The sequence below is a fragment of the Cyprinus carpio genome, chromosome A24, assembly GCF_018340385.1.
Source record: "Cyprinus carpio isolate SPL01 chromosome A24, ASM1834038v1, whole genome shotgun sequence".
In the NCBI taxonomy this organism is placed as follows: Eukaryota; Metazoa; Chordata; class Actinopteri; order Cypriniformes; family Cyprinidae; genus Cyprinus; species Cyprinus carpio.
The window spans coordinates 23,566,343-23,578,205 of NC_056595.1; the positions used below are offsets into that span (position 1 = coordinate 23,566,343).

Here is an 11,863-nt window from a genome sequence, read left to right on the forward strand (position 1 = left end):
TTCATTGTGACAAACCTGAAACTCGGAATGAACTGTTTGAAACGGTGAAGAATATTCAAAGACTACATCAAGCTTGTTGCAACTTTACAGTAAACAGAATTGATTATGCAATGAAATGCACACGAGAAATAAGATGATGATTAAAAAAAACAACAATGACCAACATTTAGATTTCATAAATTGTTAAAGTTATTGCATTTTGCACTGTTATACTGATTACAAAAATTGCATTAAAAATTTAACTATATATATATATATATATATGATGTGTGTGTGTGTGTGTGTGTGTGTGTGGTTGTTGGTGTGTGTGTGTGTGTGGTGTGTTTGTGTGTGTGTGTTTTATTTAACCATTTTATCTTGAATGCGTGGTGGGGGGGGGAGGGCTCGCTGAAAAATAAAAAAATAAACAAATAAACATTCACACACAGCTTTGTGCAAATAGCTGGAAAGTTAGTTAACTGAAAATAACACACAATTATTCTTTCTGTCTTCTCAGCTGAAAACAAACCAAATTTGATTGATAATCCATTGTCAAGACTTGGTCCACTGGAAGAGCTTAAAGCAAAACTACGGTTTTAGTAAAAAGTAGCGGATTTTTACCAAAATTATGTATGATTAATATTAACAACCGCTGACTCTCATTTCACAGCAAAGACATCCTCTTGAATCTCTATGATGTGGCTACAATCAAGAAGAAAGAATCACATACTGAAATTTTTGTGTGATTTTCATTCCTGGTTGAATTCTGAATTTATTTTTTACATTTCCATGAATGGCAACACTACAAAAGAGGAACACAAAAGCCAATGTGTCAGAGGCCAACAATAATAATGTTTATATACAATTTTCATTAGATTATTAGATTATGCGGGAAACCAAGGGAGAGAAGATGGAAAAACATTTAGAGAAGAAATATACGTTTTTTGGTAAACTCTGCTTTACGGGAACCAAATGTCCTCACAGGGAGAAGCAAAAACCTGATATTTTTTGACCTTTGCCTTGTTTGTTTTTTATTTTCTGTGTGAGTTATGGGGCGAGGGTATAGAATATACAGTACTAAAAATCATTATGTCTTTGGAAAGTTGCCATTGGTTTAAGAGGTTGTGTAAGTGCTTGTTTTTAGCTTCTTGGAGGGTTTTATTTCGATTCTCAATCGTTTTTGGATCCTGTATGGCGAATTTTTTCGTCTTACAAATTGCATATTGACTTTACTATAGATTGAGTGGTTTTGTGATGATATTTGCGTATAGTTTGTGTGAGCTATAATTCATCTTCAAACTGTAACATGAATACCTTTTTTTTAAGAACCTTTGCTATAGCTTCATGTTGATTCCAGTTTTAATGTTCATGGAGGATTACTGCTGATATTTTGGGGGACTGGTTTCATTATAATTAAAGATATTACACATGGGTTTGTTTGCCTTATTTCACTACTTATACAGTTTCTCATTAAATTACGTTCTTTCCAACTGTTATGTTCCATTTACATCTACAACCATACGTCCTCAATATTTCTGTCTTGTTTTCCCAAATTGTAAACCCCTCTAAATCAAGAACATTACTTGAACAATTATATATATATATATTTGTTATATATATATATATAGATAATATATATATATATATATAATATATATGATATATATACTGTAGTATATATACACACACACACACACACACAGAAATAAGTTTTCAACACACCAACATTTTTTAAACAGCTACAATGCTGCATTTGCATGAATTTTACACTGACATTGGCAGTAAACTAACTATTAACATATATATTAAAACCCATAAAAAAGTTCTACAAGTGAAATGACACAGGAAAAAAAATTTTTATATTTCTTGAGCGTTAAATGCCCAATTTACTGGTCAAAATTTCATAGCCAAAATTGCGGACGCGCATCGTAACTGTTCAATCAAAAAAACAAAAGTTGATGTGTTGATTATTCCAGTATTTCCCACTGTATATATATATTATTCATATACTTTTTTTAGATATCTGAGATATCTGAAAACATAAAAAAGACCATTTATATTTTTTACTATTATATCCAAAAGATTTTAAAAATAGACATTTTTTCTGTTTCATGTATTATTTATTATTTATTATACAGAAATATCTATATTATGTAGTTATAATATATATTTTTAAAATATGTATTTGGGGAAAAAAAAAAAAAACACAATTCCCATCATTTTAATGGAACTCTTGAGTGCTAATTTTCGGCTCATTTGCTGAAAAAAAGCGGAGACATCCTGACCATCACGGATCTTCTTTTTGTAAATAATAGAAACACTCCCACCGTAGTGCTCTACTGCAATTAAGGCGTCGATTACAAGGGCAGAATCCACATACAACATGTGTGTGTGATTGTAGAGAAGTGATGTGATGTGTAGCCAAGTGCATGCACATAACTACTGAATTTGAAGCAAATATCGATCTCATAGCCCTACCTAATTCACCCATAACATTCTCACTCCCAGCCAGGGAAAAGTGAAATTTGTTCCAGCCCTGGTTTATTCAAAATTTCAGAACTCCTTCCAGACTTTCTGAAGCGGCGTCATAATGGGATAACGTGAACAAAAACGACTTTCTCTTTATCCTACATGTACAAACATTTAGAGTAGTGCGAGCATGAAGCGGCTCAAACCACAGCCGTCCTGGAGGCACACTGTAAATGACCAAACACTGAACTGAGTTAAGGACCGTTCAGATATAGAAAACGAAGCGGCTGATAACAATAGCACCTACAGTACATTGGCTCTATGACTGATAAATAGGTGTCCATCACTTTAGAAACATGTCTTTGAGAGGTCAATGCGTTCACGGGCTATACATATGGTGCAATAAAATTATACAAAAACCATCCATGAAAGCATCAAAATGGACAGGATTCTTTTAACATTTGAGCACACTTTAGCACTGCAGGATGGGCAAGCATTTGCAAACTAAAGCGATGTGATTAGATGCGATCTTGTTCCTTTGGTGCTCCACTGAAATGGGCAGATAAACCCAGTGTCAAATGTTTAGTTTATAAGAATATTGTGGGACATTGTTAGAACATTGTTAACTTATAGAAAAGGTAATTTTAAAGGGTACAAAAAACGTTTTTTACAACATTCTACTAACTTTGTTTACCCAAAAAACAACATTATTTGAAGATTTTATTTGTAATGTTCTAAGAATGTTAAAAGTACAGTTTTTTTTCTTTTGATTAGAAACATTATTTAAAGATTACTAAAAAAATAAATAAATAAATTCTTAGAACTTTCAAGTACAAAAAAAGAAAAAAAACCTCATAAGAACATTTCGAGAACATTCTAAGAATGTTTTCTCTGAATGTTATGAGAAAGTTACACATAAATATTAACTCTAAGAATGTTTTAGGGCCATTGCTGAAATAGGCCCAGATTAAAAACAGGCGAAAAATTTTCCGGAAGCTGAACAGTTTTCCGCTGCTATATTAACTCAAAATAATTCATTAGAATGAAATTTGAGTCCGACTTTCGGGCGCTTATACACAGTGTTACTTTCTTATTATACAGTTACTATTATTCTATATTATTTGCGCTGTGGCGTTACTGGCGTAACTAGGGATGTTCATTTCAGTTATTTTTCCCTAACCGACAACCCGAGGCTCGTTAACCAATTATTAACCGATGAACCGTCAAGATTATTTTAAATTAGAATTGAATTAAATTAGAAATGATAAGTGTCTGTGACCCATTAAAAAATACTAACAGAAAAACATAATAAAGCTAGGCTATATATGGGCCTATAAAAATATAACAAATAAATAGGCCTACACGAGAAATATATTTTTACTTAAATCATAAATTAAGAAAATTAACGAAAAACTGTGCAACGAGTAGCCTAGTATGCAGAGTTTCAGTTCATTTTTTAACTTTCTGACGAAATGAACCCAGACGGCAGAAAGCGGCATCCTATTTTTTCTTTAGGCTTATTTTTGCAAAAAGCACAAATATTTGTTTTTATTGTGATATGTGCACAAATAAAGGCAAACCTTTTGTCAATCGGGATTATCTTTACTGATTCAAAGGAGTCATACCAAAAATCAAGTGATTGCACTGGCGCAGCATGCGCATCGCAACAGTTGCATTGCTAACATGACAATGTAGCCTGTTTATTATCATAATAAACTAAAGTCAGTCAAACTGAAAGAAAAAAAAAACACTTGCACTTTTACTCTGCTAATGTACTAAATCTGTTCCATTAAGTGTTATCACCGTAGTACTGCCGTGATGTTATGCAAAAACATTTAGTTTACATGGATATTGGAATGTGAGTGAAGTAATAATAATGTTGGCATGCAAAATACATCGCGAATACGGAAACATTTGAATTTGTGTGAATGAGAGAGACCCAACATTCGTTTCAGTTTCGCTTTAGCCTAAATTAATTTTACGTTTGCGCTGTATTTCTTCTTATAGCTTTTTATATTTTTAAGTTCTTGTTCTTTTCTAAATACTGTTATTCGAAATGATTAGTTGTGAAGTGAGGAACTAAAAATAAGACTAGCTATGTTTACAGTGTTTTATGTATGGCTAATGTTAGAAAACATTTTGCTTTGCATTAAGTCTATTTCTGAATGAAATAATAAAACGTGACTTCTTATTCTTTTCTTCTCTTTAAAAATAAAATAAATAAATAATTACTTTAAAAAACTGTATTATGATAATACATCATTATTATTATTTCATTCCAATAAAGGCCGGCTGGTGGCATAAAGCTTCTTGGTGGTCTGAGTGCGCATCATCGGTGCGATGTCGAATGCCATGACACCCAATGCCGAGAAAAAATAGGCCCTTTTTGCGCTGCAGCACATTTAATTTGAGTTGGTGTAATCTGGCCCTGATTACTGATGCATTTGTATGTAAATGAACAGCTCTTTGCATTTCCTATTTTTACTGAAGGTAGATCATCTTCCTGGCAAGATACATGTGTCCCAGCATTAATAGCGCTTTAAGTCAAAGTTATCTGGTCTTTAATAATGTTGTCCAAACGTTTTGCAAAAACATTTTGACATCATTAAATGTTGCCTACTTAATTTAGAATGTTCAGATAATTTTCAGATAAAAGTAGCATTCTTCTAATGTAATGTTCCAAAATGATAAAATGTAATGTTATCTTAACATTTGCATAAACAAGAAAAACATTCAATAACGTTTTCATAACTCAATGGGAATGCTATACTACACTAAGGCGTAACAGTATACTGTATGTGAAATGCTGTAGAGTCAAAGGCAACTGGGATTTAATACGCTTTGTTTACTCAATATTTACTCAAAATTCACTAAAATATTAGAAAACATCTGCATGGTCCTTGGAAGCCCGGACAATTATTTATTTTACCAAACATTGGTTTCTATTAACATTTAACAAATATTATGATGAACATTTGCAGAAATGTCTCCTACATTTACCAGTTCAGAACTTGAATCCACACAGTGTTCTTCCCACCCCTTTAAAACCAACAGTGATGGCTTCATATACAAAGCGCAGCACAAGAGCAGAAAGGCAAACAAGGTTTTGAAATGTTATGTAAGCGCACTTTAAAAACTGGTGGGTCAGGTGCTCTAAATGTGGACATAAAATAGCCAATAACAAAAACAGACCAAACAGGCTTTTCTGCTGTATCCCTTCTTTAATCAGTCCATCCATCACACACACACAGGTGTTTGCACATGCTGCCCAGCAGGGAAAGAGTATACAGTACATATTCACAAACACAGAGAACAAGCGCAATCTTACACTGAAACATTTCCAGTTGTAACGGGTTTTTACAGGTTCAAGTTTGCAGTTGAGCTTTTGTTCAGAAACAGGCAAGTTCAAGTTTACAGTAGTAGGCATTGACTCCAGTGTGTCCATGTTAAATCAGGGATAAACACCTCTAAAGATGACCAAGCGTCCCTCTCCGTGACTGACATTACAAGAGCATTTCATTCTCTCAACATCCCTGAGACTCACTGAAGTTTGAGTCTGGGACAATCGCAGAAAACGGTTTTATATAAGCTGTCAGTGGTGTAGCAACAACATAGCTGTTTTATGTGTTTTAAAAAAGAATAAAAATCAAGCCCTATTTATACTGCAGCCTTAATGTCTCACATCATATAAAAAATCATCTCTGGAGGTCCAAGTGACAATCTGTGGAAGGCCATTTCGTCACATGAGAAATATAATCAGACTTAATTGTTAATTATTATTATTATTGTTTGTTTAAAAATTCATAAAAGTCATAATCGTGATATGATATGGCAAAAAAAAAAGTTAGCAAGAGAATTATGAAAGAAAAGATTAGAAATATATGATATAAAGAGTCAAAAGTATGGGGGGGGGACTAAATTATGACATAATAAGTCAAAATAATGAGACAAGGAGTCAAGACCCCTTAAAAACTCAAAAAAGACAAAATTATGATAGTCTGACAAAAATTCTCTATTGACAGTCTAAAAGTATGACACAGAAAGTCTTAGTTATGAAAAAAAAAATAATTATGATATACTTGGATTATGACAGTCCTAAATAGACATAGTTATGACAAAAAAGACAAAATTATGAGATAAAAAGTCATCATTGTGACAAAAGCGGAAATTATGAAAACTGATTTTGACAAAGATTCGGTCTAACATAAAAAGTCAAAAATTGAGATAAAAGGTCATTATAATTGACAAATAGCTGAGAATTTTGAGATAGTCGAACTATGACAAAGTTTTGAATGATGACATACTGAATCTAAAGTATGAGATAGAAAGTCATAATGACAAGCGTTAAAATTATGAGATAAAAAAAGTAAAAAGCTGACACAAGTTGAAATTACCATGGGGGGGTTTAGTGACTTTTTCTTAAGTCATAATTTCTACGTTATCTCATTATTGGCATTTTGTAATAATTTCATTTATAATGATCATAATGATTACTCCTCTCGAGTATATCTTGACCGTCTTTGGTAATAATTTGAAGTGTCAACTCAAGTTTTATTTCAGGATTCTGATTGGTATCTCTTTTTATGTCTCATTAATTTCTACTTTTTGTCATAACTCACTTTTTAAGTTTTTTTTTTTTTTTTTTTTTTTTTTTGTGAAATTGGGCTTCCATACACTGTAGTTTATGGCTGTTCAGTTTGTGTCATAATTATCAAAATTACGAATGGACCCTTGAGAGCTTTTAAACCTCCACAGACTCCTGAATTATTCACGTCCATCGGCAGCACTCATAATGTTAAACCATGGATTTCATGTGTGGTTTTAATGTTATAAGCGTTTTATCACCAACATAAATCTACTGCTTGCAACACTATTAAACAAACAAAGAAAAGCCTGTTTCACACTGTCATTATTTTCACTGAAATCCTGATGAGTTGCAGCAGTTTAAAGCTACAGTTTGTGCTTTGGCTTTCTTTATGGAAATATGCTCTGCCTCCATGTAAATTACATTTCATGTGTATTTGCTTACTCAAAATGCTCAATTTATGGCCCTTGTTAGCAGAAATATCACATTTAGCAGCGCTTACTCACATGCTGCTTCTGTGTGAGTTGTTGAAAACAGGCCTGCTGAGAGAATGATATTAAATGCTCTCTGTCCAACAGAGATGATTTTTCCTTGAAGGGATAAACCGGGACAGGTTGTAGTTTCGGGACTTTTTAAACGTTTGACATCACACTTCCTGTAGAAAATGCACAAAGCAAAGGCCTCTATTCCTGTCTCACAGTACACACACTCCTGATTTATATGAAAACACTCTGAATAAGAAATAAATACCATTTCATAAAACTGACACAGAGCATATTTCCAGTAATGTACAGCAGGTGTTTCTCCCAAGCAGCATAATACTACGCAGTTAAAACACAGGCCAGCCACCTTGATTCGAACTCTCAAGTCCTTTCGTTCACACGAGGCTGAATATAAAGCCGTCGTGACCACAGTTGAGAAGTTGCACAGTGATGGACAGACCGGCAACACACCGGTCTTCAGTGCATGCATACAGCAAAACAGATCCTAGTCGACAAATAAAATACTGCAGAATTGAGCTTGCAAAACACTATGGACTCCAAAAATCAGATTTTAAAATGTTCTTCGGTACGTTAATCACCTTGAGTAACTCCAGCCATATGACACACTGCAAAGTTTCAGTAGTGACAGTCTGCATTTAAATATAATTTCTGTTCTCCTAACACTAGGTACTTTGGCAACCAACTACATCTTCAGACTAGAAAGCACTCCTCTAGCCACCTTTAGCTGTCTGCGAAACATTCTGGTTTATTACTTTTCTCCCAGCGCTTAAAACAAGGGCATTTACTGGGATCTCTTCCACCCAAGAAGTGACACACGTTCTTCAACAGTCTTAAGCAGCGGGGTGATCAACTGTTCTCGCATACTGGAACGTCGAGGCGCGCGAAACTTATAAATGCCAATGCAAACTATAATCAAGCCCCCGTCGTTTCCGTACGCGGAAAATGCATCCTTCTGTAATTTCGTCCACCACGATTTTCAACTATAATCATTTATTCACATCTTTTGCGTAGAGTGAGAGTCCATAGTTAGCATAGAAAAACAGATACCAAAACATCACGCGAGGCACAAACCTCTACACCAGGTAAAACCACATAAACTTACTAAACAGAAGTATTGATGGAACATTGTAACATACGCGCATAAATAACATTTCTGCTACTATTATGCATTTAACAAAATCAGTTTTTCCCATTCCCAGTCTATCATGGGTATTAACCTTTGTATATTTGGCTCTAAAAAAGGTTCATGAATGTGGGATAACCTGTTATTATATATTAATATTATACACACTACTAATCAAAAGTTTGAAATGCTGAGATTTTTTTATGTTCTTTGTTTCTTCTGCTCACCAAAGCTGCATTTATTTGATCAAAAATACTAGTAATAACACTGAACCTTACTATTCGTGAAATAGGATTATAATTTAAAATAGCTGTTCTATGAGGAACCTATATTATAAAATGTAATTTATTCCTTTGATCAAAGCTGTATTGCTCAGCCATCCATTACTTAACAGTCTTACAGTGTCCACCATGATCCTTCAGAAATCATTCTGATATTATTATTCTTGCTCAATTATTATAATGCTCAATTATTAAATAATAGTCTCCCCTCTTATAAGCCCACCCTAAAAAACTGAAAAGCATATTCCCCAAATTCTTTTGACCTGTAAGCATATAATATCATTTACAGTGTTTGATTTGAACGGACGATTTCTGCTGTCTTTTTGGGTCACCACAAATTAACTCTTCGTCGGATCCTCTGAAGCAAAAACCTAGTTGAAACTGAGAGACACACTGACGGTTAACAAACGACCCCCCCCGTGACGTTGTGCCATTTTCATCCATTTTGGCAGACTTTTACAATTCAAAACTCTTACAGGTGGAAAACAAAGCGGATCCTCCCATCGTAAAGGCCACCCGCTATAAACCAATCAAGATACCATGTCCTACTAAAAAACACGCACACACAACATCGGGATTTTACAATATATCAGTACTAACAAAGCACGGAAACATTCTGGACCCCACTGGCTTTGTGTTTGTTCAGATCGGACTACATAAACACACAGCAAACATCCTGCTAGTTTACAGTGCGTGCGGGGAGTGGAGCATTGTCATGCGTTTGACGACAGACCCGTATGCGAGTCTGTGTTTGCATGAAACGTGCTCACGCTAGCATGCAAGATTAACACTGCTTGACGGATGGCCTTGCAACGGTAGTCATGACCTTGCCTGGGTTTCACAGATAGACGCTCGCTGAAAAGATCCTGCAAACCAAAGTCAAACTGAAAAAGCAGGATTGCATGTCCTACAAAACATGTCACAAGTACAAAAGCATTTCAGCGTGGGTTGTTTCCATCTGAAAGCGATATTTTATTGATACATACAAAAATACATTCACAGCAGCCCGATGTTGTAACAACAGCATCAAAAACACAAGCTGACTCCATGCATGAGGTCACAAATGCCATGTTTCCTTCAGTTGCATGTACTTCTCCAATTTTCCAAATGCTCCGAAATCATGCATTGAACTCAATATGCATCCCATGCACCATTCGCTCACACGCTGTTTTAGCAGTACAGCGACCATCGGCTGCGCCGCATGGCCTCGTGATCAGGTACGCGCGGGACTCACTTCGGTTCCCCTCCGTCATCACCACGATGTTCTGCCCACCGCCACACTGCATTGCGACTTCTTGATCGTGTCCACGACGCAAAGTGCATACAGGACAGTCCTCAAAAGTCGCGGGCCATCCGTCAGCGGCCGAGCGTTCGTCACACGTTCGCAGCCGTATCCGTCTTGCAATCCTGAAACGCGCACTGCCGAACGGACTTGAAAAACCATGCAGATGGTGCCGTGAGATACGGAGACGGTGATGGTCCCGGAACGCCTGTCCGGTAGGGACGGCGTTTCCGACAGGTGTCGACTACTCCTTGAGAAGGAGCTCCTGACCCCCGGCGTCATTTCTCGTCATTATTCTTCCTGAGTCAGTACAAATCCGTCCCGCAAAGACCGTCAACCTGCCAGGACGTGTTCCTAACGACCACAACCCTCCTGCCCGAACACTCGACCGGGAACGTTAAAAATTTTGAGGGTAACGGTGCCAGCACGAAGACGTTCCCAGCACCATCTGAACAGGATTGAAGAGTGCGTGCGCTGGTGACTCTGCCCAGGATCCCCACCTAGATGTGGTCCGTCTCGCTTGACGAATCGCTCTTGGGGATAGAGTGCCACCTTCGCCGCACGCCGGCCCGTCAGTCTGAGCTTGAGCAAGGGGTCAATTGATGTGATCCGCTCCCGGAACGCGAATGCAGCCCCGCCGCCCGCCCATCAGGTCATCGCAGCTCCAGTTCGTAGATCCTTCCCGAGGCAGGCTCGATGCCGGGAAATTTGACGCATCGCAGACCAGCAGCTCGCCCAGTTAAGCACTCCTCAGACCAGCTCCTTCATGCGGGACGAAGGCGGGGAGGAAGCGCACGCACGTTACCCATGATGCTGAGGCGAGCCCTTCGGAGTAGTCCTTTACTTTAGGTCTGCTTTTTATAGTATTAGTATTTAGTAATGGGTGCTGACATCAGCGGAAGGCATCCAGCGCGTAAGCCGTCCGGTCGCATATCACGTTTTTTTTTTTTTTCCAAGTCCTAGAAGAGGAAATGAGAGAGAAAGTTAGACAAAACTAAACTCAGACTCAGGGATCAGAGAGTCTTCAGAAGAGGATAGCTCTAAAAGAGTACATGTATTTTGAGGAAGTTTTGCCATCTGCTGGTATTTATAGGTAGTGCAATGAAAAGAAAACCTGTTGTGTAAAAAATTATTTTTCAAAGTTACTCCAGATAATTGGGGGTAAGTTTCTACATGAACCATACTATTTCAGTCTATCTATTTTAAAATCTTAATGTTGATTTAGTCTTAATTGTGAAATTTACTAGCCATTTTGAGGTGAAAAGTGGATTCAAAGTAAATCTTAATTAAAAGTATTTTTTTTTGTGTATTAGAAAAAGAGTGTTTTATTTGAAGAACACAATCACATCAGTGAACCAGCACCACTGCAGAAAAACACTGTAAAAAACTATTTACTCTGCTAGTAAATTTCACAAAAACAAAAAACAAAAAAAAACAAAGAAACAGCAAGTAACACATGAATACAATTTTGAAGATATATTATATATATATATATATATATATATATATATATATACATATATTTGTAAAACATCCTCCAATTGTCTGTTTTTATTATTTACAACTTATACAAAACTTATATATTATGTATTTATTTTTTTACAGTGCAGGTTTCCTTTCATTGCACTACCTATAAATACC

At 36.1% G+C, this 11,863-nt stretch overlaps 2 protein-coding genes and 1 pseudogene across 3 annotated transcripts in view; 2 read left to right on the forward strand and 1 right to left on the reverse strand.

Moving 5' to 3' along the window:
* LOC109059609 (receptor-type tyrosine-protein phosphatase eta-like) overlaps nucleotides 1-11,863 on the forward strand; it is a 188,846-nt gene that overhangs the window by 14,021 nt on the left and 162,962 nt on the right. The window lies entirely within an intron of this gene.
* LOC122135428 (receptor-type tyrosine-protein phosphatase eta-like) overlaps nucleotides 1-11,863 on the forward strand; it is a 151,351-nt gene that overhangs the window by 8,596 nt on the left and 130,892 nt on the right. The gene's annotated exons all lie outside the window — the stretch shown is intronic.
* LOC109057202 overlaps nucleotides 10,111-11,863 on the reverse strand; it is a 25,356-nt pseudogene continuing 23,603 nt past the window's right edge.